The sequence below is a fragment of the Stegostoma tigrinum genome, chromosome 1 (assembly GCF_030684315.1).
Source record: "Stegostoma tigrinum isolate sSteTig4 chromosome 1, sSteTig4.hap1, whole genome shotgun sequence".
NCBI lineage: Eukaryota > Metazoa > Chordata > Chondrichthyes > Orectolobiformes > Stegostomatidae > Stegostoma > Stegostoma tigrinum.
Window position 1 is genome coordinate 75,240,507 of NC_081354.1, and position 27,181 is coordinate 75,267,687.

The following is a 27,181-nucleotide window of genomic DNA, read 5'->3' on the forward strand; positions in this document are numbered from 1 at the left end:
CTACCTATCTTCTCCTCTATCCATCTTCTATCCACCTCCCACTCTCTCCCTATTTATTTCAGAACCCCCTTCCACTCCTTCATTTCTGATGAAGGGTCTAGGCCCAAAACGTCAGCTTTCCTGCTCCTAAGATGCTGCTTGGCCTGTTGTGTTCATTCAGCTCTACACCTTGTTACCTCAGATTCTCTATCATCTGCAGTTCCTACTATCTCGGTCACAAGAAGTTGTTGGTCTATGGGCTAGTGACCAGTTAATGATGATTTTGCCTCTCGAAAACTATTTGATCAGTTTTTCTGATAACCTTGTGACTGGTACAAAATAGAAAGAAATGTTTTCAAAGCCACCAGCACAAAAGCTGCCTCTTTGTTCTGTGCGTCAGACCTGAAGAAAACCAGAGGGACCACTGATTTACAGCTTTCCTTTGTCCATATCTGACCTCTGTTTCTGTAACGGGGAATTTATAATGGGGTTGAGTTTAATTTGTAATGTTATATACCAATAGTTTATGGCCATTTACATGTAGTTAGAGCTTCACTGCTATCTCTCTTTTCCTAGGGTGGCTAAGTTAAGACTTGTACCCATCGGGATCAACAGCTACGATAGCTAACAAGAAAAGCCTTCTGTTCAAACTTACCTATCGACCATTAGCCTATTGTTCAAAATAAATCTTATGACTAATATTCAATAACTCAGCAATTGCAAACACTCTCAATTTTTTTAATGACTTATTGATCTGGCATCAGTAAGCCCTACTCACCATGGCAGGGGAAAGTGAGAAACAGTCAAATCACTCCTTTACAACTCTGTGAATCTGTGTTTTAAAAACAATAATACAAACTTAACAAGCTATTAATATATTCTTTGGGGATTGGATCTGTTATCCTCAGGCGACTGTGTGGAGTTTTCACATTATCCCCCAGTCTGCGTGGGTTTCCTCCGGTTTCATCCCACAGTCCAAAGATGTGCTAGTTATGTGGATTGGCAATGCTAAATTGCCCGTAGTGTTCAGGGATGTGTAGATCAGGTGGGTTATATGGGGACGGGTCTGGGTGGGATGCTCTGAGTGTCAGTGTGGACTTGTTGGGCTGAAGGACCTGTTTCCACACTGAAGGGATTCTATGATATTTCACAAAAAAAGTGTGCCAAGAAATTTTGGTTTAGGAGAAAGCTATGAAATTTTCAACGAACCGTCTTTTAAGGTTTCCTGCAGTCACAACAAAGAAAAAAGATGTGGGAGGGTGTAGCATTTATCTCTTCTGTCATAGATAGCCTTTCTGAAAGAAGGCACAAAATAATTGAATAAGGTGAATTTTTCATTTAACAACAGGTATAGGTGGGTCCAAACAGTTAAATTTGATGAAAAGAGAAAAAATTCAACATGCCTTAAAAATACCTCTAGCCAATGAAATGTTGTCAAGTAATTTAGAGTATTAATGTTTTGTTAAAATGTGGCCTATCGGTGTGAATAATAAAACATGACAACTTATGTGAGGTACCTGTCCTAACATGACTTTCTTTGTATGACTAGCACCTGCTGTGGAGCTGCCCAGTTGACTGGAAGCTGAGTGAAGGCAAAGAAACTGCATCTCCCAGGCTGCAGCCAAACAGCAACAGGCTGGACGGAGGTGCGCAGGCGTGGGGAACTCGGCCGACGCAAGGTTCCATACAATCGGATACGATCAACAGGCTGTGGGCGCTTGACGAGGATACAGTGTAGCGGCCACGCCGTGCAACCCGCAACACTCAAAATTGCAAAGCGAAATGTCTTCAGTTGCCAGATTGTTGCAGTGAGAAAGAAAAAAATAACAGCACCCTGAGCCTCAGTTGTGGAATGTTCCTGTCCTACCAGCCGAGTCATTGCGGAGATGTGGCTATTGCTGCCCTGAGGAGCACGGCTTCAGTGCGCGCCTTGACCACAGTGCCGCGGAAGCTCTGTGTTTTCTCTCCTTGTCATCGCCGGTAGGTTAGAAAATTTAAATAGATATCTCCGAGCTGAAGAAGTTTAAACTGAGCCCAGGCTGAAATTCAGTCGAGTCACACTCAAGGAGATGGTAGGACAGTTTACTGGTAGTGTCTTGCTGGTTTGTAGTGGGGGGAGGGTGGAGAGTGCATAATAGACTAAATAGCTTTTAAATGATACACTCAGATTTTAATTTGCAGGTTAGTGATGGGAGTTTAGATAAAAAGTTTAATGCACAACTAGGGTGTTTCTTGTTCTGGTACATCATCAACTTGTTTATTCTTCAGCGTTTCCTTCTGAATTTTAATTTTGATAAAAGTTTGTTGGAACAGCTTATTATTGGGCTTGTCTTTAATGCTTTCTGGGTGGATTTGAGGGTACTCGAGTTAGAAACGGCGTGAATTTCAAATCACCTTTTGGATTGCGATTCGTTGGATTGGGGCAGTGTTCCTTTCGATCACAATACCCCAGCCATTGTTTGAAGTTAGTTATCTCTTTTGCATTCTCGTTACAACATGCAACATCGAGATCACCTCGGTAGGGTTCGGGATTGAAAGAGATGAGTGGTTTTCAAATACTCTATTTCACTTCTTTGTGTTTCGCATGAGAGAGTAGGTGTTTACTGTTGGATGATGTGGGAGGCACCTTGTCAGATCTTTCCAATTCTGCATAAGTTTATTAATACATGTTTGTATAACGATGTTTTGGTCACGAGTTGTGCCGTTCAAACCCGGTAGTCAGTAAAACAGTTAATTTGGTATTTAAGGTTGTAATCCGGGTGGGCAGGCAATGCCATGCTCTCTGAACCACTATCTCCATAGCAACAATGCAGTTCGCCAATGAGTAGCTGAACATGAGCTTGATGATGAGTCTTCACGTGCCAGGCTTTTAGAAAACAGTAATTTACATAGTTTTCTTGGAGAGTGTCGTTTGCCACTCAACACTTCGCATTTACAAGTGCTGTAGAATTATCCTGGATAGCTGCATCACGTTAGGTAGAATGGTATTTCTATTTACTTGAACTCATTTCAGTGAGTAGCAAACTTATCGCACCATTTGTTTCAGTTCAAATTGAAGACGACTTATCTAGCGTATGGTTTGTACAGATGGAAATTGACGTTTTACTTGCTATAAGCAGACCTAACTTTTGTTTCGACGGGGCCGGGGTAGAGAAGGTAGGATGAGTTAAGGTATTTGTCTTGTACCATAGATGTATGATAAGTTTTACTGTAGATGGTTGAAAAATTCTGATTTGCTGGTATTTGTAATGTACAAATCTTTGTTTTGTAGATTGGGAAGATATGCTGGTTTCAGTATACAGCCCCTGATGTAAACCAGCAATACAGAGACAGTAATAAGCTCTTGAATTTCGCTGATACGCTTTGCTGTCTCTGGAAAAGAGTGAAATCAGGCACTGAATGTATCAAGAAGTTATGCTTAAATGTTACTTTAAATAGTTCAGTTTAAAAGGCAAAATATACCCTAATTAGAATTGCATCACAAAAATTGCCTAAAGGTATGTTGAAGTTAACATTCAAAACATCATCAGACTTGCAATCCCACAACCAACGGATCAGTGCTAAACTCTGCACTTCAACCACATCCAGTGGTGAATGGTGGTGGACAATTAAACAATACACAGGGAGGAGACAGCTGCAGAAATATCTCCATCCTCACGGATGATCCTCAATGAGAGCCCAACATGTCAGTGCAAAAGATAAGGCTGAAGCGAACTTCAGCTGGAAGTACTGAGCGAATGGCCCATCTCAGCATCTCCCCCCCCCCCCCCCCACCCCGATCCCTAGCATTGCTGATATCATTCTGCAGCCAATTCAATTCATTGCATGTGATATCAAGGAACTGTCGGAAGCATTGGACACTGCAAAGCTACGGGCCCTGACAATTTTCTGGCAATAGTACTGAAGATTTGTGCTCCAGAACTTCCTGCTCCCTTGGCAAAGCTATTTCAATAGGGCTATGACGCTGTGTGTCCTGTACATACAAGACAGGACAAATCCAACGCAACCAATTGCTGCCCCATCAGTCTAATCCTGACCGTCAGTAAAGTGATGGAAAGTGTCATCAACAGTGCTATCGAGCAGCATCTGCTCAGCAATAACCTGCTCAGTGACGCCCAGTTTGGTTTCAGTCAGGTCATTTAGCTGTTGATGTCATTACAACCTTGGTTCAAACATGGACAAAAGTGCTGAATTCCGCAAGTGAGGTGAGCGTGACAGCCCTTGCCATTTTACCAAGTGTGGCACCAAGGAGCCCGAGCAATACTGGAATCAGTGGTAATCGGAGGGGGGGGGGGCGCAAACTGTCTGCTGGTTTGAGCTATACCTGGAATGTAGGAAGATGCTTATGGTTGTTGGTTGTCAGTCATCTCAGTTTCAGGGCATACCTTCAGGAGTTTTTTGGGGTGGTGTCCTAGGCGCAACCATCTTCTGCTATCAGCGAAGCCTACCATCATAAGGTCAGAAGTTTGGGGATGTTTGCTGATGATTGTACAATTTTCAGCACCATTTCTGACTTCTCAGATATGGAAGCAGTCCATATTCAAGTACACCTAGATGTGGACAATATTTCTGCTGAGGCTGAGTAGTGCCAAGCAGCATTTACACCACACAGATGCCAGGCACTGACCATCTCTATTAAAAGACAATCTAGCCACTATTCTTTGATATTCAATGGTGTTACCCGCTGAATACCCCACTATCAACATCCTTGGTTATCATTGACCAGAAATTCAATTATTCTTGCCACATAAATACAGTCCCTCTCTGACAGCATTTTGGGTCTGCCTACTGCACAGCGACTACAGTAGTTCAAGGAGGCAATTCCCCGCCACCTTCTCAAGGGCAACTAAGGATGGAGCTTAAATGCTGGCCATCCAGCAATTCCGATGTCCCTTGAGTGAATTATAAAGTGTTGGTGCAGGATTTGCACATATGTGCATTTACCTCCTTCCTTACTTGCTATATTGCGGATCAGAGTTGAAATTGTAATGCAGATTCATAACCAGAATGCATATTATGATCTGCACAATCCATGTATTAGAGATAAGTCAAACTATCTCTTTTAGCGTGCTGTCATCATGTACTGTGCAGCTATGATGATGGAAACCGCACAATTTTTTGAATGATTTTCAGTAATACCTGAAATTTTGTTTACAATACTGGAATTATTTGGCAAAATCATAGGTGAGGTATTTGATCTTGAGGGCTTCTTTGAATCTGTCTCTTGAAACTTCTATGAATTTAAAAGTATTGATTGAAGTGTATTTATCATAAGGCAATTGCTTTATAAAGACAGTTTCAGACAATAGGGCGAGGTTGGGGATATTTGGGAAAGCTAGAGTTGAATACCTCATGACCATTTGTGGAGACTTGATGCTTGTTCAACCATTTCTTTCATTTTAGCAACAGAGTTAATATTCTACATTCAAAACATACAATTTAATGAGAGTTGGTGTTGGACTGAATGCCATCAGTTTATTTCGAAAGAAGTAGAATTTCAATAGGGTGAAGCATGGGGAACCAACATAGAAGATGTTGTAAAACTTTAGTCCAATGGGATTGTACTCTCTGGCAGGCTGCAGAGGAAGGAAGTGCATCTTTATTATGAACTGCGTCCTCAACAACATGCCTATTCCACACTTAGAGGTGTTTAAGTGTTACTAAATTAATGTTCATGTTGTGTTGGCTCCACACTCTTAGTTTACAGTTTGTGTGTATGACATAAGACCATAAGGCATAGGAGTGGAAGTAAGGCCATTCAGCCCATCAAGTCCACTCCACCATTTAAATCATGGCTGATGGGCATTTCAACTCCACGTCCCTGCACTCTCCCCGTAGCCCTTGATTCCTTGTGAGATCAAGAATTTGTCGATAGATGTCTTGAAGGCATCTAACGTCCCAGCCTCCACTGCACTCCGTGGCAATGAATTCCAAAAGTCCACCACTCTCTGGCTGAAGAAATGTCGTCTCATTTCTGTTTTAAATTTACCCCCTCTAATTTTAAGGCTGTGCCCACAGGCCCTAGTCTCCCTGCAGAACGGAAACAACTTCCCAGCGTCCACCCCCCAGCATCAAGATGAGTCCTTCTGTGTGGCTTTTGGGAAGACCAGATGTACCTATATCATATCTTTAATGTCCTAGTAATGATGCTTATCAAATAGTTTTACTTACCACTACCATGCTATAATCTTGTCTAAAATCAGTGCCACTTTTGTAGATACGTAATGGTTAAGGTTCTTGAGTAGATTTGTAGCTTGAGTTGTGAATGCTGTGGTTGGTTTGCTCGCTGAGCTGGTTCGTTACGCAGACATTTCATGACCCTGCTGGGTAACATCATCAGTGAAGCCTCCGATGAATTGCTGAGGTAACAAGTTGTAGAGCTGGATGAACACAGGAGGGGAAACAGCATCAGAGGAGCAGGAAGGCTGACGTTTCGGGCCTAGTCTAGGCCCGAAACGTTAGCTTTCCTGCTCCTCTGATGCTGCTTGGCCTCCTGTGTTCATCCAGCTCTTCACCTTGTTATCTCAGATTCTCCAGCATCTGCAGTTCCTGCTATCTCCGCTGAAGTGCTGTTGTGGTTTCCCGCTTGATGTTTAAACTTTGGGTTCCATTGGAATTGATGATCTCATTGCTGGTTTTCCCTCACAGTGGTGTGTGTATATATAGGATCTAATTCTGTGTGTTTGTTGATGGCTGCCTTGGTGAAGAACTAGGCCTCTAGGAATTCCTGTGCTTGTCTCTGTTTGGCCTATCCTCAGATCTTGATGTTGCCCCAATCGAACTGATGCTTCTCCCATCTCAGGAGCACAAAAGCTGACGTTTCGGGCCTAGACCCTTCATCAGAGAGGGGGGATGGGGTGAGGGTTCTGGAATAAATAGGGAGAGAGGGGGAGGCGGACCGAAGATATGGAGAAAAGAAGATAGGTGGAGAGGAGAGTATAGGTAGGGAGGGGATAGGTCAGTCCAGGGAATACGGACAGGTCAAGGAGGTGGGATGAGGTTAGTAGGTAGGAGATGGAGGTGTGGCTTGAGGTGGGAGGAAGGGATGGGTGAGAGGAAGAACAGGTTAGGGAGGCAGAGACAGGTTGGAGTGGTTTTGGGATGCAGTGGGTGGAGGGGAAGAGCTGGGCTGGTTGTGTGGCATGGAGGGGAAGAGCTGGGCTGGTTGTGTGGGGAAACCAAGCGGAGGCTTGGGGACCGCTTTGCAGAACACCTCTACTTGGTTCGCAATAAACAACTGCACCTCCCAGTCGCAAACCATTTCCACTCCCCCTCCGATTCTTTAGATGACATGTCCATCATGGGCCTCCTGCAGTGCCACAATGATGCCACCCGAAGGTTGCAGGAACAGCAACTCATATTCCGCTTGGGAGCCCTGCAGCCCAAAGGTATCAGTGTGGACTTCACCAGCTTCCAAATCTCCCCTTCCCCCACCGCATCCCAAAACCAACCCAGTTCGTCTCCTCCCCCCACTGCACCACACAACCAGCCCAGCTCTTCCCCTCCCCCCACTGCATCCCAAAATCACTCCAACCTGTCTCTGCCTCCCTAACCTGTTCTTCCTCTCACCCATCCCTTCCTCCCACCCCAAGCCGCACCTCCATCTCCTACCTACTAACCTCATCCCACCTCCTTGACCTGTCCGTCTTCCCTGGACCGACCTATCCCCTCCCTACCTCCCCACCTATACTCTCCTCTCCACCTATCTTCTTTTTTCTCCATCTTCGGTCCGCCTCCCCCTCTCTCCCTATTTATTCCAGAACCCTCACCCCATCCCCCTCTCTGATGAAGGGGCTAGGCCTGAAACGTCAGCTTTTGTGCTCCTGAGATGCTGCTGGGCCTGCTGTGTTCATCCAGCCTCACATTTTATTACAGTGGACACTAGAGTTTAAGTACCAGGAGGGAAAACACAACAGCGCTTCATCGGAGGCTGCACTGATGATGTTACCCAGCAGGGTAATGAAACGTCTGCGAACTAACAAACCAGCTTGGCCAGTGAACCAACCACAGCGTATTTAATGGTAGTTTATATTTTTCATTCATTACTGTATAGGCCCAAAACAAAGCAAAGACAAAGCAGGATTGTTGGCGCCAAACTACCTAAAAACAACCCCGTACCACATACTGGCAGAAGTGGCAAATGTATAACAGGAATGGTCATCTAGAAAATATCACATTTAAATTGAACATTCATTTTTTTTAAGAGTGACTCTGCATTCCTTTCTTGTTCGCAGAATGTAGTCTGAAGCAGTCAAATTCCATACCTTTCCTGCCTGTGGAGTTGTTTTGTAGTATTCTCATCTGGGATTCTGCATCAGATATGCAAAAGTTTCAAAGGCAGAGTAAACTGCATCTCCCAAATTATCAGAGCTTTTGTTAAGTCATGAGGAGGAGTGCATGAACAGTTGGAGTTTGTCCTTGGGCACTCCAACACATTCTCCTAACAACATATCTATTTATATTTATTTAGTAGCTACCAGAGTGATTTTCTGTGCAATGCCTATTCCTTATTACATCTGTTTCTTGGCATGAATCACTTTGCTAGTCAGCTACAGATCAAAATGTTACCCTGTTGACAGTTTGGAATATTTCCCAGTACCATGCAATATGTCAAATAACATATAATTATACACTAGTGATTACTTATTGTGAAGATTTAATCGTGAAGAAAGCTAAATGTAATAATGATTGCTGAAAAAGGCACGTATGGTTAAAGCTTTTGTTTGCAATCATAAGGACAATTTGCAAGGAATACTGAAGTAAAGGGAAAATGTATATTGTACAAAAGGAGAATGCCGATTGGTTGGCAAAATGAATTCTGAATTTTAGAACCATTGCCCTTGAAATACACCAGTTAATATGGCTGACCATTATCAGCCAGGTTCAGTTTAAGATTTAATATTACCTAACAATTGAGAGTTTTTTTATCTTTTTGAAATTTAATCATATTTATTTGTCTACTTACGGAACTTGTAATCCTTTAAAAAGTGACTGCAAGCAGTTAATAGAATTTTTACCTGTTTTATCACTTACTGTCGGGGGAGGCAGTGGCCTTGTGTTCACCAGGACTGTTAATCCAGAGACCCAAACAATATTCTGGGGACCCAGGTTCAGATCCTGACACGGCAGATGATGGAATTTGAATGAAGTAAATATCTGGAATGAAGAATCTATGATGACCGTGAATCCATTTTTGATTGTCAGAAAAACCCATCTGGTTCATGAATGTCCTTTAGGGAAGAAAACTGCCATCCTTTCCTGATCTGGCCTACATGTGGCTCCAGACTCTCAACAATGTGGTTGACTCTTATCTGCCCTGTGGGTAGTTAGGGATGGGCAGTAAGTGCTGCTTAGCCAGCGATGCCCTCATCCTGTGAATGAATATTAAAAAAAATTCCATCTCTGTGGAAGCAGATTGAATAACTTTTGTGTATACAGTGATGTCTGCTGTATGTGGATCAAATTTTTCTACAGCTCAGACCTATGGATATTTTTATTTTGATTATGATGACCTAAACTGAAGATGATAATCTTTTCATTATAAAGTACAAAAGGCAATTACTTGAACTGCCTGATCCACTTGCTAACATAAGATTCCCTGCTACATGAGATTTGCATAAGAAACTTATGAAGAAACGAATAAGTTTAGCAACAATGGGTGAGTGTTAGTGTTGGACTATATGCCATCAGTGTATTTTGAAAGAGGTGGAATTTCAGTATTTATATGTTCGAACATATTTGCTCTGCAGCCTGAGATGATTTAATGGCAAAGATGTTTGGATTTATTTAAACTTTAACTGTGTAAAAAATGTTCTAGTATTATTAGTTTATAAAAATAACACTGTAATGAAAAGCATGAAAGAGTGATGTTTCTTATGCCTTGAGCAACTTGGAGCCATGAACATTTATGCACTTATCTCTAGGATTTGCTTATTTTCAATGGTTTAAATATAACTGCTAGATTTTTGTCTCCAATAAACAAACTATAATGTAAACAAGCATAAAATAATCTCATCTTAACAGCAAAACGACAATACATTTGTTTTTATACCACAATACATGTCTTGACTTAGCCATGAGTAACATAAAACAGATAATCACTGGTTACTTTAATGTTGTCATTAAGATCTGTATTTCCATTATACTTCTTTAATATCGTGATATGTTACAAGCTGGATTCTTTAGTGGACCGGAGGGTGGGGGGGAGGGGGTGTTTTGGGGTGGCCTAGCGGTATCACTGCTGGACTGTTAATCCAGAGACCCAGATAATGTTGTGGGGACCCAGGTTCAAATCCTGCCATGGCAGATGATGGAATTTGAATTCAATAAATGTCTGGAATGAAGAATCTAATGATGACTGTGAATCCATTCATCGATTGTCAGGAAAAGCCCATCTGGTTTACTAATGTCCTTTTTATGGAAGGAAACTACCATCCTTACCTGATCTGAGCTACATGTGACTCCAGACCCACAGCAATGTGGCCTCTGGGCAATAAATACTGGTTTAGTCAACGACACCCTCATCCTGTGAATGAAATTTTAAAGAAAGGAAGAAGTTTGAAAGTGGGGTTTAGGGGAAGTGGCCAATGCACAGTTGAAGAGAGAGGTTATCGGAGATTTCTGCATATGGCAAATGACGCAGTAGAATGTTACCACAATTGTCACTAATAGTACAGTAGGACAACGGGGCAAGAGAGTATGGAAGATAAGTCATATATTATGTGGTAAAGATGGTTGTCCTCATGTGAGATCACTAATGTAATGACAATGTGTATGTATGGAACAAAAGAGTTACTGCTTTGAAGGAAGTACATAGTGGTTCACTAGTTTGATTCCAAGGATGAGAGTGGTCAAAGGGAATGACCTCGTATCCTTAGTTGTTTAGAGTGATTGTTTATTTCAATAAGACTGAGTACTGATGGTTTTGAGAGTTGGATATTGAGAGATTGTTTCCTCTGGCTAGTGGGCCTATTATTAGGGGCACAATCTCAGGGTAAGGGATTTAAGACTGAAATAAAGGAGAATTTCTTAATTCAGAAACTTCTGAATCTTTGATATGCTATGCTACAGAGGGTTGTGTTTATTCAAGGCTGAGGAAGGTGTTTACAATCTGTGGAGATTATATGGGTAAATGAAATTGAAGTCTAAGATTAACTGTGAATGATGGCAAAAGCCTGAGGGGCTGAATGGTCTTTTGCTGATCTTGTTTCTTTATATTGTAATGTAGTACCAGATGTGAAGTTTGAAGTTCAGTTTTGAGTGAAATTAGTGTCAAAGGTTGCGTGCCATTGGGTTCTACCTGAGCAAATAGTTGGGATTGGTTTGGGTTGAGGACTGAAATGCAAAGCTTCTATCTTTCTGACAAGATGGAGAAAGTTCTTGAATATTCAATGCCTGTGGGAATTCATCTTGAATCGCTTTCTTTTCAGGGCGAAGAAAACATTGGATTTGATTGTCACGTCATTATGGTGTTGGAAAACAGCATGGAGATCATAAATTTGATCCCACTAAAAGTTGTGAAATCGAATTCAGAAAATCTGATACTTCAGATAAAGGGGCAGTTGCAGAAATGGTGACTATGTTGAGGTAGATTGGAAAGGAATGATGGCAGATTGAGCCCACAGATGTAGACTGTGGAGGATGTTTCGTGGTAGAGGAAGATGCAATTGTTGAACATCATAAAGAAAACAGAGAAGCCAGAGAGTCTGTGGTAACGTACTTAACTGTGTGTAGACTATAATTTTTCAACACTGAGTTAACTGTGATTGCATACTGATGAAAAGGGTGGTTACAGAAGAGGATTGTAATGGCGTGTTCAGGAATTTGTTGAGAAAGGGAGGCCAGACATGGGCCGGTAGTTGAGAGTTCAGAACAGAAGATGGGTGAATGGGCACAAAAGTTAACTCTGCTTTCTCTTACAAATGTTGCCAGATTTGCTGAGTTTCTCCAGCAATTTCTCTGTTTTGAATAAACAAGATATATGCGCCATACAAAAATCAGAATAATACAAATGCAATACATGAAAATACAAATGTTCACACCTTTTGAATTGTAGCTTGGTTTATAGTAATTAAAACTATATTGTCTGTGAAATCGTTTTAGTTTAAAGGAGGTTAGTAAAGTTTTCAGTTGCAGATGTGACTTGTCTGCTCTGTGTTATTAATCATTTATTTATCAATTTGCTAATCTGCACAATTTAAACACTATCCATGTCTCCTTTTCAGTAACAGAAACTGCTGGAAAACTCAAAATCTTGTAAATAAGGAAGACGCAAATAAGCCTCTTAATATTAACTCCGTTTCTCTCTCCACAGGCAATGCCAGACCAGCAGAGTTTCTGAATAACTTTTTTTATTTGTGATTTCCAGCATCCCCACTATATCGCTTTCATTTATTTTAATTATAGCTTTCATTACTCTCCTGTCTTGCCTTATATTGCAATACTTATTAATTCCTTCCTAAACTACTTTATTTAAATTTGCAGGAATGACCTATAGCTGCTTCTGAATTTGGTTTTAAATATGTGTGTGCAACGGCTATACTTAACTTTCTTAAGTTTTAATAATGTAAATTTTTCTAATGGAAGAGCATTGAACTGCACTGGGTGGGGGTGGGGAATATTGTTCAGTACTGTCATAACGAAATTACTAGATTCGTCTCCTTGAGAGAGTGCTGTATTCATGCAGATGTGGATTTCCAGGCACCATGATTTTGTAAAGAGATGACTGTTCTGCTGTTACAATGGGATTTCTTCATACGTGAATTTGGCATAGAAACAGAATGTGGGATAGGTTTGTATTCCAGTAGTAAATATCATATCTGATGTAGTCACAAATGGTATCTCAATAAATGAGGGGGCAGAGGAAATGACTCGTTTGGAGCAAATGGATCTGTGTGCCTGGGAATGGAGCCATGATGACACATTGTTCTGTCCCCACATTGTTAGGTTTAGACTGATGAGAGGGGGGGAAAATTACTGGAAGTACATTTGGAATAGAAGTGTTTTTTATTCAGTTCAAGTAACTTTTGATCTCCATCTTGTGTTTGGTCTCTTCTGATGATAAATTGCTTTTGGTAGCTCACACAATGAACCCAGGTGCAAAGAGGGAAGCAAAAGATATTTGACAAAGCTCTCATTTTTAAAGTATAAAATCCATTTGTATCATTCAGTTTGTTTTGAAATAGATTTAGATTTTTTTAAGAGAACAAATGGACAAACTGTTGGTCTTTATAATTGTGGAATGTGCCCATTGCTGGCTCGGCCAGCATTTATTGCCTATTCCTAGTTGCTCTTGAGAAGGTGGTGGTGAGCTGCCTTCTTGAACCGTTAGACTCTCAGGACCTTAGAGAGGGAATTTGACCCAGTGACAGTGAAATAATGGAGATCTATTTCCAAGTCATGTTGGTGAGTGGTTTGGAGGAGAACTTTCAAGTGTGATCCCACGTCTCGCCTGCCATTGTCCTTCTAGATGGAAGTGGTCATGGATTTGGAAGGTGTTTGGAAAGCTAAATTTGAGTAATCTGGAATTTTAGCCTGTGGAAATGATTGTTTTCTATTTTAATGTTGCTCTAATGAAGGCCGAGAGAAGGAAAACTTTGTTTTGAGTATTGTATACTTTTCATCTTTTACAGAGGTAAAGCAAATAAAAGGGTGCAGATGAACCATTTGATCCAGCAATGTCAGGCATTTTCTAGGATCTTTGATTTCTTTAAAAAAAACTTAATATTGGAAATATCTTTATTCTTATACATTTTAGTGGGGAGTCAGGAGTAATTTCTGGATTGGGAAGTACTTATATCAGGGTTTCCCAAATGTTATCCCCTGTGAAATTTGTTGCAGCCCCTCTGAGAACTGGTAGTTTGGGTGAGTAATGGGGAGAACAATGACAGCAGATCAAAGAAGAGCCTGTGAGAGAGAATGGAAGGGGCTTATATTTCCAAAAGCTTGGCTTGCCACCCTACTTGAGGTCTTGATCCTTACTTTGATAAACCCAAGCTAATACATATTGCTGTCTGGATTCTCCACATGGAGGTTTTATTTTGGTTTGAAGCACAAACACGACTTGCATTTTTAAGCTTTTGTGAAAGGCCATTACTGTTTTGTTCATGCCTTATGCCCGTGTTGAACCAATAGTGCTCAAATCTTATCTACAAAATACAGACAGTAGATGATTCTGCCAAGACCAAGTTTCTCCTGGTATGCTATATCTGGTATGATACAATTTCTGGTTTGGCAGTCATGCCTTCTTATTTTCATCTCATGTCTGTACATATTTTAAATGGGATCAGTTGTTATATTTGTCAATGTGTCAATGTTTCAATGGTGGTGATTGGAGTAAACAATTGCATGTCCTCCCATAACCAGTTTTAGCCACAATTCTTCAGAATTAGAAGAAAGAAGTTTCATTTCATTTGTCCGAAATTACTTACAACTAAGTATTGCTTGCTTGCGGAACAGGCAGAAACTGCTATTCCGTTCCACCCACTTCATTTTGCTGGTTCATCGGACTAAAAATCTGTAGCATGAAATAATAATTGCATCCTGTTCCAAAAACCTTTTTGCACTACATACTGCTAAATTTCCAACTTAAAACCAAAAAAAGAGAGTTTACAAACCTCAAATTTCAAACAATCTTGCCATCTGGCATTACATGTGATGACATTTTCTTAGGAAATAAATTATTTTTCTTTGCTTCAGCATCTGTTTCTTGGAAACTATAACAGAGTTAATGGATTTTCCCAAATCTTTAAACAAGATTAGTTTGAAAGTGAAGGCACAGAGCAGGACATGAATGTAAAGTGTTGAAGCATTAGTCAGTATTATAAGATTTGCTTTTTATATTGTTTTCCGAAAAATTCACATGTTAGATATACTTCTGGTGTGGAAAAGAATTGTGTACCAAATTTGTTCCTACTGTCTACTACATGACCGCCATTGCTTTCTTCTACTGTTTATCATAGGTCTGATAATCTGCCACCAAAATCACTTCTCAAATGCTGACCTCCCTTCTGTAATCACCAAAAATGTTGCATCTTCATCTATTTTGAGTATTTATCAGAGAAGTTATTTTTCTAGTGTGTGCTGTCTGCATGAGTCCTTACTAATGATACAGAGCCATGCAAGAATTACTTAGAGGTGAGGCCAAGACCGGGTTTGTGAAGTGATGGCATTTGCACAAGTGTATCTTAGTAAGAGGTAACACTTTCAGCGGATTGTGGGTAATTAACTCCCCATAGTTTTAAATTCTCTCTATGAATACTTTTGATGCTCCACTTTTCTGTAACCTAGCTTCTTCAACCAAGCATTTGATTTCCACAATAAATCCTTTGATTTGGCATTTGTTCTTTCCTTAAATCTTTGTTAGGTGTCTTGGAATGGTTTTAATGACCCTGTATAGATGCACATTGTTAATTTAACTAAAATAGGTAAACAGTGTTCTAATATAATTAAAATTGAAAAATAGTTGTGAGAAACCATGCCCCCATGATCTGGAAGGGTACATGTTGCATATTTGCTCTGGGTTTGCAGAGTTCATGTCTAGCAATTACCTCAGTTACTGTGAGCTGTGTAGCAGCAATTACAAAGACTTTCCTGTGTTGAGGAAATGCAAGATTACAATCGAACAGCTAAAATAATTGCAGATTTTATAACTGAAATAGTACAGTGAAGCATGTGAACCATATTAGAGGTGAGAAGATCAACTTTTATGGATAGACTGCAGTAAAGTCAATAAAACATAAGATGTGTGATATTTTTCATAACTCTCAAAAGCCATGTTATTTTCTCGTGCCAAAAATGCACTTAACATGTACTTGAAAAATATCGAAATTTAACAGTTTAAAAATTTCTTTCTGATGCTGGGATTGCCTTTTTTTAATCAAAATGTACATCAAAATTAGTTACTGAAAGCAGCACAGAATGTTGCTGCAAACTTTGTTCTAAAGTGGAGGTTGACCCCACTCTGATGTCTAAAACCGAAACGCCCAGACAGGCTGTTAAAAGAATATAAGTAGGAGTGTAACTCTTTTTTTTAACAACTTCTAGTGCTTAAGTAAAATAAACCCCTAGCACTTATTTTATAATCAATAAGTAACAACATTTTTATCTAACAGTGAACAAATTAACTAAATTATTAACAAACAAAATAAACCCCTTCTAACCACTAACTATTCCTGAATAATACAAATTCTACTGGTATGCTGTTCCAGTAAATATAAGTCCCATTTATATAAAACAAAAGTAATAAAAATAAGAGTTTATTTACTTGAAATTACAGCCAGATTACATGTCCTCTGGAATGCTCTCTGCCTTCTCCATTGAATGTTCTGTCAGGAATGCTTTTTCCATGGAATTCTCTCATCAGGAATATTAAGTAGTTGTGCCGTAGGTACCTTTTGATTTAGATGGTGCTTTCTGTCAAATTTAGAGAAGATTGAGAGAGAGAGAGAGAGAGAGAGAGAGAGAGCTATTGACTCCTGCAATGGCAACTACTCCTTCTTTTATACACTTGATGACATATCGATATTCCTTACAACAGGATTGGGCCTATGTTGTCAAAACCTATCAGATTTAATTTTTTTTTTCGTTATCTGGGTACCTGGTTCAAATTAATTGGCTAAACTCAAAACTTATTTTGGTAACAAAACTGCTGCTTGGCCTGCTGACTGGACAGCCTTTTGATACAGATGTTTCAATTCAAGTTGTCTGGCCCCTGCAAACCCGCAAGCTGCTGCCCACAGACAAACTTTTTGAATCTCTGAGCATGGGGCGGCATGGTGGCTCAGTGGTTAGCACTGCTGCCTCACAGCACCACGGACCTGGGTTCGATTCTAGACTTGTCTGTGTGGAGTTTGCACATTCTCCCCGTGTCTGTGTGGGTTTCCTCCTACAGTCCAAAAGATGTCCAAGTTAGGTGGATTGGCCATGCTAAATTGCCCATAGTGTTCAGGGATGTGTACATTAGGTAGGTTATAGGGGGATGGGTCTGGATGGGATGCTGTGAGGTTTGGTGTGGACTTGTTGGGTTGAAGGGCCTGTTTCCACACTGTAGGGATTCTATGAAAAAGCGCGTCATCTTTTAAAGGGACCACACACTGCTTTCACTCCCTTGCATTTTTTACAGACGTCAACATTTTACAAACACAAAATTCTAATGTACTGCCTTCCAATCCACAAATGCCCAACTTTGCCACAACTTCAGGTGCATTTTAATCAGTTAATGAGAAGCAAAAGTTTGTGCCTGATGTTCTGCTTACATTTCACAATTTATCCCACCTTAATTAATGTCGATTAAAGCTCCACCTAGACAAATTGGAGCCTGTCAGTTATTTTTAATGTTGTAGAAAACTTAATAGGATGCATTTCAATTTCACTTTAAAAGCATTTACCTCAATTAGGGGATATATTTTCACTCTTCAGTCACTTTACAGTCAAAACCATGTTGTCATTCACTCAGACTTAACAATTTTTTAAAAAATCCTAAATTGCTCCGTTTGACTTATCTCAGAGTTTTCCTCTGAATCTCCATTTATAGGGCATACAATCATATTAATTTCAAGCTCAACTTCAAGTTCCCCTCCACATCTCCTGACCTGGAAATATATCACCATTTCCTCACTGTTGCTGGGTCAGAATCCTGTAATTGCCTCCCTAAGCGCATTGTGGGTCAACCAAAGCAAGAGAATTATAGCAGTTCAATAAGTCAGCTTTCCAACACCACCTTGAGGGCAACTAGTGAGGGGCAATTAATGCTGGCTCAGTCAGTGCCACTCAAATCCCACAAATGAATAAAAAAAATGTTGTGCATGTGCAGGTCATACAGTTATGCAGAGTTTCCTACTGGTAATGTGAGCTATTTTGCAATAGCCTTGTTTACATTGAATGTAAATGTGAATTTGATGAATGGCATTGCAATGAATAATGGCAGGGAAGGTTCAGGGTAAGGTGTTTGTTCATTGGAAAGCTGTAAGGCCAAGCAGGTGGAGACTTGCTAACCTTGATGGTAGATATAATAATAATAATAATAATAATAATAATAGTAGTAGTAATAATAATAATGTCTTGTAGCACAGACCTTGGAACAAAAAAGTCTGTGTTTAAGTCCCATTTGTCCAGAGGTTTATAATAAGATAACTGAGCAGATTGATTAAAATAACAAGTATTGCCTCTCTGCCTCCTCTGCTTCTGTTGGGAAAAAGGAAATAAAGGTAATTTAACAAGAGTTGCCCACAGTGTATCAGGATAGTAGGTCCTTTCCTAGTGCAGTACACAGCAGAAAGATGGTGACAAGTCTAGTCTGGATGTCTTTTACAGTTTCATTTGAGAAATTACGAACCAAAGAACATCAATACACTTAGAATTCTTAAAGTTGATTTTGACACAGTTTCAGTGTTTTGAAAAATGTGCACATTATGTTCAATTACAGCTCAGTGAATCAGTAGGGTGCATAATTGTAGAAAACTGGCATTGAAAGCATATTTGAGGGCATGGAGAAATTCATCCTTATCACAGAAAGCTATTGTAGTTTCAAATGAATGCACATATGGCTGAAAGCCAGTAACTAGGAGAAATTACATCTAGTGGGGACTGGAAAAAAAACTTCTTATTCTTTCAATGAAGGCGTGTATCGCTTGTAAGGTCACCGTTTGTTACCCTGCATTCATTACCCTTGACCTGAGAAGCTTCTGAGGCCGTTTCAGAAGGCAGCTCAGAGTCAGCTACCTTTTCTGAGTTTGGGGTTGCCTATAGACCAGACAACTAAAGATGTTAGATTTTCCTCCCTAAAGGACATTAGGTAGCCTCATAATTATCAACACAAAGACTAACTTTTAATTCCATATTTATTAATTGAGTTCAAATTCCAACAGCTGCCATGCTGGGATTTTGTTCCCAGCACGTTAAAAAAACAAAATGCTGCAGTAACTCAGCAGGTTGGCAGCATTTGCAGACAGATTAAGAACTTTAACTCTGTTTCACTCAGCAGATGCTGTCAGACATGCTGATTTTCTATAGCGCTTTGTATTTCAATCTCAAGCTTCCACCTTACTCTGACTTTATTTAACCCTAGAGCTTTAGCCTGGGTCACTAGTTCGGTGACGTTACACTTGTGTCTCCTCATCTGTCATTTGCTGGAATGAGAAATTCAGACAGAAGGAGAGTATTGCAAGTATCCTACAGTTCAAGTTCCTCCTACAATTCAAAGTGGAAGCCATAAAGAAAGTGGAATTCACAACGAACCTCCATGTTTCCCAGCATCATGGAACCGACAGAAAAGCAAATTGAGCCAGCGATTTTTGACCAAGATAAATCAATTAATATCACGGTATCGGCTATGAAGTGGAGTTTGTAGTCAGTGTTGAAGTTCCAGGTTGACACAATAAGATGTTGATTTGACAGAGTTAAGCTATTGGTAATGGATACAGATATCCTTAGACACACAATCCTGTGGGAAGTACTGGAAATCTCAAACATAGAGGCTGCTGGAGAAACTCAGCAGGTCTGGCAGCATCTATGGAGAGAGAAACAGGGTTCGTGTTTTGAATCTGGTATGACTCTTCAGAAGTAAAAGGTGCTGGAATTTTTTTTACACTTGTTACAGAGGCAGAGGAGGAACAAAGAGGGCAGTTAATGTAAAGGTCCAGCACAAAATACAAAAGGGATGTTAACATAGTGAAAGAAAAAAAATGGCGTTATAAACTAAATACTGTGACAGAGAAAGAACCAGACCTCTCTATTCCCAGCAAAGTAACCAAGACAGAAACAAGACAAGGCTTTGTCTTCTCTACCCCCACCTTCCCTCCAAACCTTCCCCAATGTAAGAAAAGTGGAGAACAGACATAAAATGCTTAGTTTCTGAAGTTATGGAATTCAGTACTGAGGTCTCAAGACTATAAAGTACTAAACAGAAAATGAGATGTTGTTCGTCAAGTTTGTGCTTTGTTGGAAATTTGCAGCAAGCTCGGGACAGAAATGTTAATTTGCAAGCAAGATGGCCTATTGAAATAGTGATCAGCCGGCAGGTCAGGGTCATTTTTATGAACAAAGCAGAAGTGTTCCATGAAGTGGTCGCCCAGTCTGCGTTTGGTGTCTGCTCACCAGGCAGCCTCCTTTTAGAGAAAGAAGGCAGAAGCATGTAAGAAGAAAGAAAAGAGGAGTTATTTTAATCACTTCTTTTTGATTTCTTTTTGCTGAACATATATTACTCTTAAGGAAATCATGTAGCATGTTCTGGCAATATTAGTCACGAAGCTTCATTGTGACTACAGTAAAAAAGAATTTACAGCCCAACTTGTTGAATTTCAGGTACGGTTCATATTGGTTTAGTTATATTAAATTCTGGTGAATTGTGTACTTGTTTTACAAATGAGAAGAGAATGTCTTTGTACAGCTGATCTGTGTTCAATCTAAATTTTCCTCCTGCTGTTGCTACTGGGAACTCCAAGGTCTGTGTGCAACAGTGACTTCTGGAACTAGGAGTGAATGAGTTTGTATGCTGATCAGTGTGTGTGGACCTTCTTAAGCAACTGCACAAGCTAGCAGCTTAGAGGGAACATTGTGGCTGACCATCTGCTGCTCTTGCAGTTCTGTGGGGAGGCGTGTATAAAGTTAGTTCAATGCAGTCTGCTTACTGTAGGTCAGTCTGAGTCTTTTCTCAGTGCAACACACATCAGCCTTGATTCAGTAAAATGCTGTAATCTTTTGCCCACAATTTGCACAGCTGGAGGACTCTCAGGCCAGCAGTGGGAGGCTGCAGCTGGTGATCTATGAGAATGGTAGATAGAGCAGGAGTGGGCCATATAGCCTCTTCACCATTTAATGCAATAATGTTTGAACATTAGGGTGCTGAACCCTAATTTCCCACTTAATGACCATAGCCCATGACTTTGTGAAAGATCACAGATTTGTCTATCCCAGTCTTAAATTTTGTCAATGATGGAACTTCCACAACTGCCTGGGCATAGAATTCCACAGATTCACAGCCCTTCAAGTGAATGAATTTTTCCTCCGCTTAGGTCGAAATGATCAAGCCACTGAACCTGTGCCTGTGTTCTATATTCCCCTCCCATGGGAAGCATTCTCAGTGCCTGCCTCGTCAAGCCTCTTCAGAATCTTATATAATTCAGTGGCATCTTGTCTCATTCTTCTGAACTTGCGTGGTGTAGACACAGAATCCAGAGATTTAGACCCAGTTTACTCTGCCTGTCATCATCTTGCTAGTCATTGGGAAGGAAAACCAAAGGCCATGGTTTGGGGGTGGCGCATTGTTGGGGATAGGGTTTCGAAGCTTGGGGTTGAGAGTGTTGTGGTGCTTGGTTATTTAACTGCAATTGAGGAGACAATATATAACCATGACATGGAAATACCAAAGATTCCTTGTATGGATCAAAGGGGCATTCCTGACCTGAGGAGGGAAAAAAATGGAAGTAAATTGAAAACTTCCCTTCAGATTACATATGGATGCAGGATCCTGCTGTTGTCAGCTTTTGCCCAAAGTTGCAGATTGAGTCTTGATGACCTTATTGACTCCTTATTTCTTTATCTAAGAATCTGGTCAATACGGAGCATGAGACGGATTTGGTCCTCCCTGTCCAATTTCACAATGTTGCCAATTAAATTTGGAGCCAGTATATGTCACAAGAATAAGAGAACATAGCTACAATACATGGCTAATTATGTCATGGAGTAGTAAACTGTAGGTTAGTTTGAACATAGACTTTTTTTATTTTGTGTTTAGTAGAAATTTCCGCTTGACGTTTTTCGGACTTTCAGAATTGTTTGATTCGAAGATTATTTTATGAACTGTCTTGTGGACAATAGCTAATTTTTAATGCATACTGTTTGCAGATCATGGGATTTCAGTTGAAAATTTTTAGTTATTTTAATCAACCTGTTTAGACATGCAGGTGGGATTTGAACCCAAACCTGCTGGCCCAAAGGTGGAGAATCTACTACTGAGTCACATGATGCTAGAAACATTTTCTTCTGGCTTTACTTAATCAGATAACGCAATTGTAGTTTCCCACTTTAATGCAATTTGGAGTTAAATCATTAGAATTCTTGGGCTTGTGACTATCCTACCAGGTAATTCGATTGTACTATTTCTGTTTGCTGTTATAACAACGAATATGGTGTGTCTTGCAGTTTTGATGTGGCTGACTTCATTTAAAAAAAATGCTGCTGCATGTGCAATTGCTAGGCTTTTTTCAGAAAGGTACAAGCCTTAACGGTATGTATAAATTGAAACTGTATAACGTGTTGCACTGTTTTTCTTTTATTGAGTGTTTTCACTTCTGCTTCTTGAGTCAGAAAGTTGAGGATTTGAGCAACATTCTAGGGTTTTTGTGTATGGCTGTGTGTGGCTTGGTGCTTTAAAATAGTTCCGTGGGAGTGCTGCACTTTGGGGAATGCTAACTTTGGGTGGTAATGCTGAACTGAAGCCCATTTCGCAAAAATCCTGAAGGCACTATTTGAAGATGAGTAGGCTAGTTTCTTTGCTAATGCTGTTTCTAAAATCCAGATTAGATAGCATTTGTCTTATTGGTGCTTTGTAATCAAAGTAACCAGCTTGTTTTTCTATATAGAAGCTCTATACTTTAAAACAACAAAATATGTAATTATTTTGTGACATTTATATAAGGTATGAAACTGCTACATAAATCCATTTTACTCGCTGAGAATGTTTTGTGTGGTTAGTTTGTTAGTATCTGACTACATATATAAGAATATTAAATTCCAGAATCGTTCATCAGTGGCATAAGTTTGAAAGCATTACTTTGAAATAAGTAGAACAGAACAGTAATATTTTTATTTAACTGATGTCTAACTAGTCAACAAAAAGTAAAGCAAACTGCTGTGGATACTGAAACAGACAGAATATCAAAGAAACTCCAGTTTGACAGGATCTGTGCTGACAAAAAGGAGTCATTCTAGACTCAAAATGTTTACTGTTTCTCTCCCACTTAAAAAAGCTTGTCAGCTTCATAGAAGTCAATTTGATCTATGTTTTAATTTATAATTAGTTGTTCCCTACCCTCTTTAGAGTAGGAATTTGGAAGGATCTGTCATTGTTGACCAGATAATTGTACACTGAAACTCAGAGGCTCCTTATTAAATCCTCAATTCCATTAGGTTCCATGCAATTTGAGTGTCCGATGCTGGTCTGATTTTGGATTTATTCGCTAATGAAGCAACAGCATGAACAGAACTCATTCCGAGTGGTTTTGTAATTCCTTTGTGTTTTCTTGAGAAAGTTTCATTTTTACAAGGTACCTTAGTACGTTAGTCAGAATATTTTGATGTCCGATCCTGCTGCTGTTTTGCATAAAGTGATTATTTGCCAAAAACAGTGCCAGCAGTCAGCTGTGGTTATTCTATTTGTATTACTGCACCAGCTGTGGAAGGTGAAGTTCCATACCAGGTTGCTTTAATATGCATATGCTGTTAATTGTACTCAGACTACTGATACAGTAAATATTGAGTGCTTTCAGGCTTTCTAAAGGAAGTGAATCATTTTTAACTTTGGGGATTGGTACATAGACATGGGGCCAGAATTCACACTCATCTATGAGCAGATGTGCCAGATGTGCATTAAATTTGAACTTGGCCAAAGACTTTCTTTTGAGGTTTGTACTAGATGTAAATATAATTAGAACAGCATTTTGGTGCAGCACCTTCTACTTAATATCTGGGGCCTGTGTGAGCAGAACAGGTAATTCTTTCACGGATTACATCAAAGAATCACAGGCAGTTGCTCTAAGTCTGAGCCAGTATGTGTCAGTTAGCATGTTTAATTTGATAGAAAATAAATTACAACAATGATGAGTCTTTGCTACTTACTTCTGCCTCTTCAATCTTTTTACAAAGTCAAAATATAACTTTACTTTTAGAAATCACCAGCAATAATTTAAAAACTGGAAGGAATAAGCCTCTGTATATCTAAAATTTGCTTTCACTGTCAGTAAGTGGGACACATTTGACTATTAAAACATTTTTAGCACGTTCGACAAGCCCTAACAATTTCGAAATTATTATGAAACGTCAATTAGACAGAAACAAAAAATTCATTCAGCAGGATGTGCATATGCTGGACTCCTCCCTTACTTTACCCAACCCCCATCTACAGATAATTCTACAATTTCACATGTAATTATCTAATTTCCACTTCAATATATGTATTGTAACTACTCTTCATAAAAACAAGATCTTCTTTCTGTTTGTTTATAAATCTGTTTTTTGTAGCACCTTCCCTGGTCTGTGTCCTTTTTTTACAATATGGAGATGAATTAATCCAGGGTGCTCTAAGAGGGGTTCCTATTTGTGTTTTAATGCTTGCTACGTTTATGAAATCCTGGCAGTGAGAAATGCTTGTTTCTTTTACTGCTTTATCAACCAGTGTTGTAAGTTAGTGATTTGTGAGCTGCACCTTCTGATCCTTTGCTCCAGTTTAAAAAAAATGCTTTCCTAGGTGGGGTAACCTCCTTGTTTTTCTTAATGAGATCCGCCATCTATGACTTATCTGAACCAGAGTTCATTTGCAAATTACATCTCCATTCTTCACGTTTATTAATGTCTGCCTATATTTTGTCACACGCTCTAATTATTTGCCATAATTTGTTGTCCTCAGATTTTGTGACTTGTGATTCGTCAGCTCAAATCCTTTCTTTAAACTGCGAACAAAATTAGTTGCACACCAATCTTTTCAGAAAACCATAGAGTCATAGAGCTGTACAGCATGTAAATAGGGCCTTTAGTACAACTTGTCCATGTTGACCAGTCAGCTTAGTTAGTCCCATTTGCCAGCATTTGGCCCATATCCCTCGCAACCCTTCCTATTCATATACCTATGCGTTTTAAATGTTGTAATTGTACTAGCCACCATCGCTTCCTCTGGCAGCTCATTCCATGCATGCTCCACCTTCTGTATATATAAAAAAACTTGCCCTTGGATCCCTTTCACATCTTTCTCTCTCTTAAAGCTGTGATCTCTAGTTTTGGAGACTAGGAAACTTGAGGAAATTAGTGGGGATATCTTGGGGACTGAGCATATCACAATACAGGGCGTTTTGGAAGTGTTAGAATGTACAAAGTTTGATAGATCTCCTGGTCCGGACCAGATATTTCCAAGAACCCTGCAAGATGCTAGGAAAGAAATTGCAGGGGCCCTGGCTGATTATATTTGCACCATCATTAGCCATGAGTGTAAGTCCCAGAAGACTGGAGGGTAGCAAATGTTATGTTATGTCAAGCCCTTATTCAAGAAGGGCTGCAAAGAGAAATCTGAGAATTATAGATCAGTAAGCTTAACATCTGTGGTAAGTTAGTTAGTTACTTGAGAAGATTCTGAGAAGATACATGGGTATTTGGAAAGACTGGTTTGATGAGGCATTGTCAGCATGGCTTTGTGTGTGGGAGATGATGCCTCTCCATTTTGTTAGCATTATTTGATGAAGTGACCAGGAAGGTTGATGATGGCAGGGTGGTCAGCGTAGTCTATATGGATTTCAGTAAGGATTTTAATAAGGTTCCACATGGTAGGCTGCTCTGGAAGATTAGATCACATGGAATCCACGGAGAGCTGGTAAATCGAGTACATGATTGGCAAGATGGTACGAAGTAGAGAGTGGTGGAAAGACGCTTGTCTGTCTGGAGGCCTGTGCCCAGTGGTGTCTCTCAGGGGTTGGTGCTGGGCCCATTGCTGTTTGTTATCTATATCAACAATTTGGTTGAGAATGTATGAGAATGTACAAGGCATGATTAGTAAGTTTATGGATGACACTAAAATAAGTGGAATCGTGGACAGTGAGGACATTTATCAGAAATTGCAGCAGGATCTTGATCAGCTGGGCAAGTGGGCTGAATAATGGCAAATGGAGTTTAATACAGCTAAGTGTGAGGTGTTGCATTTTGGAAAATCAATTCCAGGTCGGAGGTTCATAGTGAATGGTAATGCCTGAAAGAGTTTAGTGGAAGCGAGGGACCTTGGAATTCAGGTGCGTGGTTCTCTGAAAGTGGAGTCACAGATAGACAGGGCAGTGAAGAAGACTTTTGGCACACTGGCCTTCATCAGTCAGGGTATTGAGTTTCCAAGTTGTGAAGTTATAATGCAGTTGTACATGACATTGGTGAGGCCGCACTTGGGGTATTGTGTTCAGTTTATGTCACCTTGCTGTAGGAAGTTTTTTTTATTAAACTAGAAAGAGTGCAGAAGAAATTTACAAGAATGTTGCCAAAACTCAAGGGACTGAGTTGTAGGGAGAGGTTGGACAAGCTAGGACATTTTTCTTTAGAGTGTAGGAGACTGAGGGGAGATCTTAGAGAAGTGTATAAGATCGTGAGAGGTATAGCAAAGGTGAATGCACTCAGTTTTTTCCCCATTGTTGGGGAATCGAGGACAAGAAGGCATCAGTTTAAGGTAAGAAGGGGAAAGAATACATGGGAACCTGAGGAGCAACTTTTTCTTTTACACAGAGGTGGTTGCAAATTTAGCAGAAGTGTTTGAGGTGGGTACATTAACAAGATTTAAAAGGCATTTGGACAAATGCATGGATAGCAAAGATTTAGAAGGATATGGGTCAAGTGCAGGGAAATGGGCTTAGCATGGATGGACATTATGGTCGGCATGGACCAGTTTGGTCGGCACGGACCAGTTTGGGCCAAAGGGCCTGTCTCCGTGCTGTAGGACTCTATTTGATACTCTCTGACTCTGAGGACCCCACTTTATTCACTTTATTCACTCTCTTGCTGTTGTTTTTGCAAAGAATTGAATAAGGTTGATCAAGCGTGAACACCTAATGGAATCTCTGTTGATTGCTGTGTGTTAAATCCAATGTCTAGATATTTTCTACTCTAGATTAGGGATTACGTTATCCTTCCCATCACTAATGTCGAACTAGTTGATTCTGGTGAGTTTAGTTGGTATATATGATGGCGATCGACCAGTATAGAGGAACCACAGGGGCACTGATAGCCTCCTCGTTATTTCTAAAGCATAATCTGTTCCTTTAGTTTACAGAAAGAAAGTATACTTTTCAGACCAAGCTCTGATAAGGAGCCTCTCTGAACCTGGACTGAAGATCTTTTCCTTGCTCCTTTTTTTTAAAATTTATTCATGGGATGTGAGTGTTATTGGCATTTATTGCCCATCCCTAATTTCCCAAGGGCTTCTGACTCCAAACCACAGCAACATGTCGGCCAATGCAAGTAA

At 40.0% G+C, this 27,181-nt stretch overlaps 1 protein-coding gene across 9 annotated transcripts in view; it reads left to right on the forward strand.

The window, feature by feature from the left end:
• Positions 1 to 1,682: 1,682 nt before the first annotated feature.
• ptpn13 (protein tyrosine phosphatase non-receptor type 13) overlaps positions 1,683 to 27,181 on the forward strand; it is a 224,979-nt gene continuing 199,480 nt past the window's right edge. For 8 of the 9 annotated variants that reach the window (XM_048534137.2, XM_048534197.2, XM_048534154.2 and 5 more), the window contains exon 1: positions 1,683 to 1,959. The gene's annotated coding sequence lies outside the window, so the exon portion shown is untranslated. Of the gene's footprint in view, positions 1,960 to 2,901; positions 2,956 to 27,181 lie in introns of those variants that run through there. The other variant, XM_048534145.2, reaches the window with a different exon arrangement.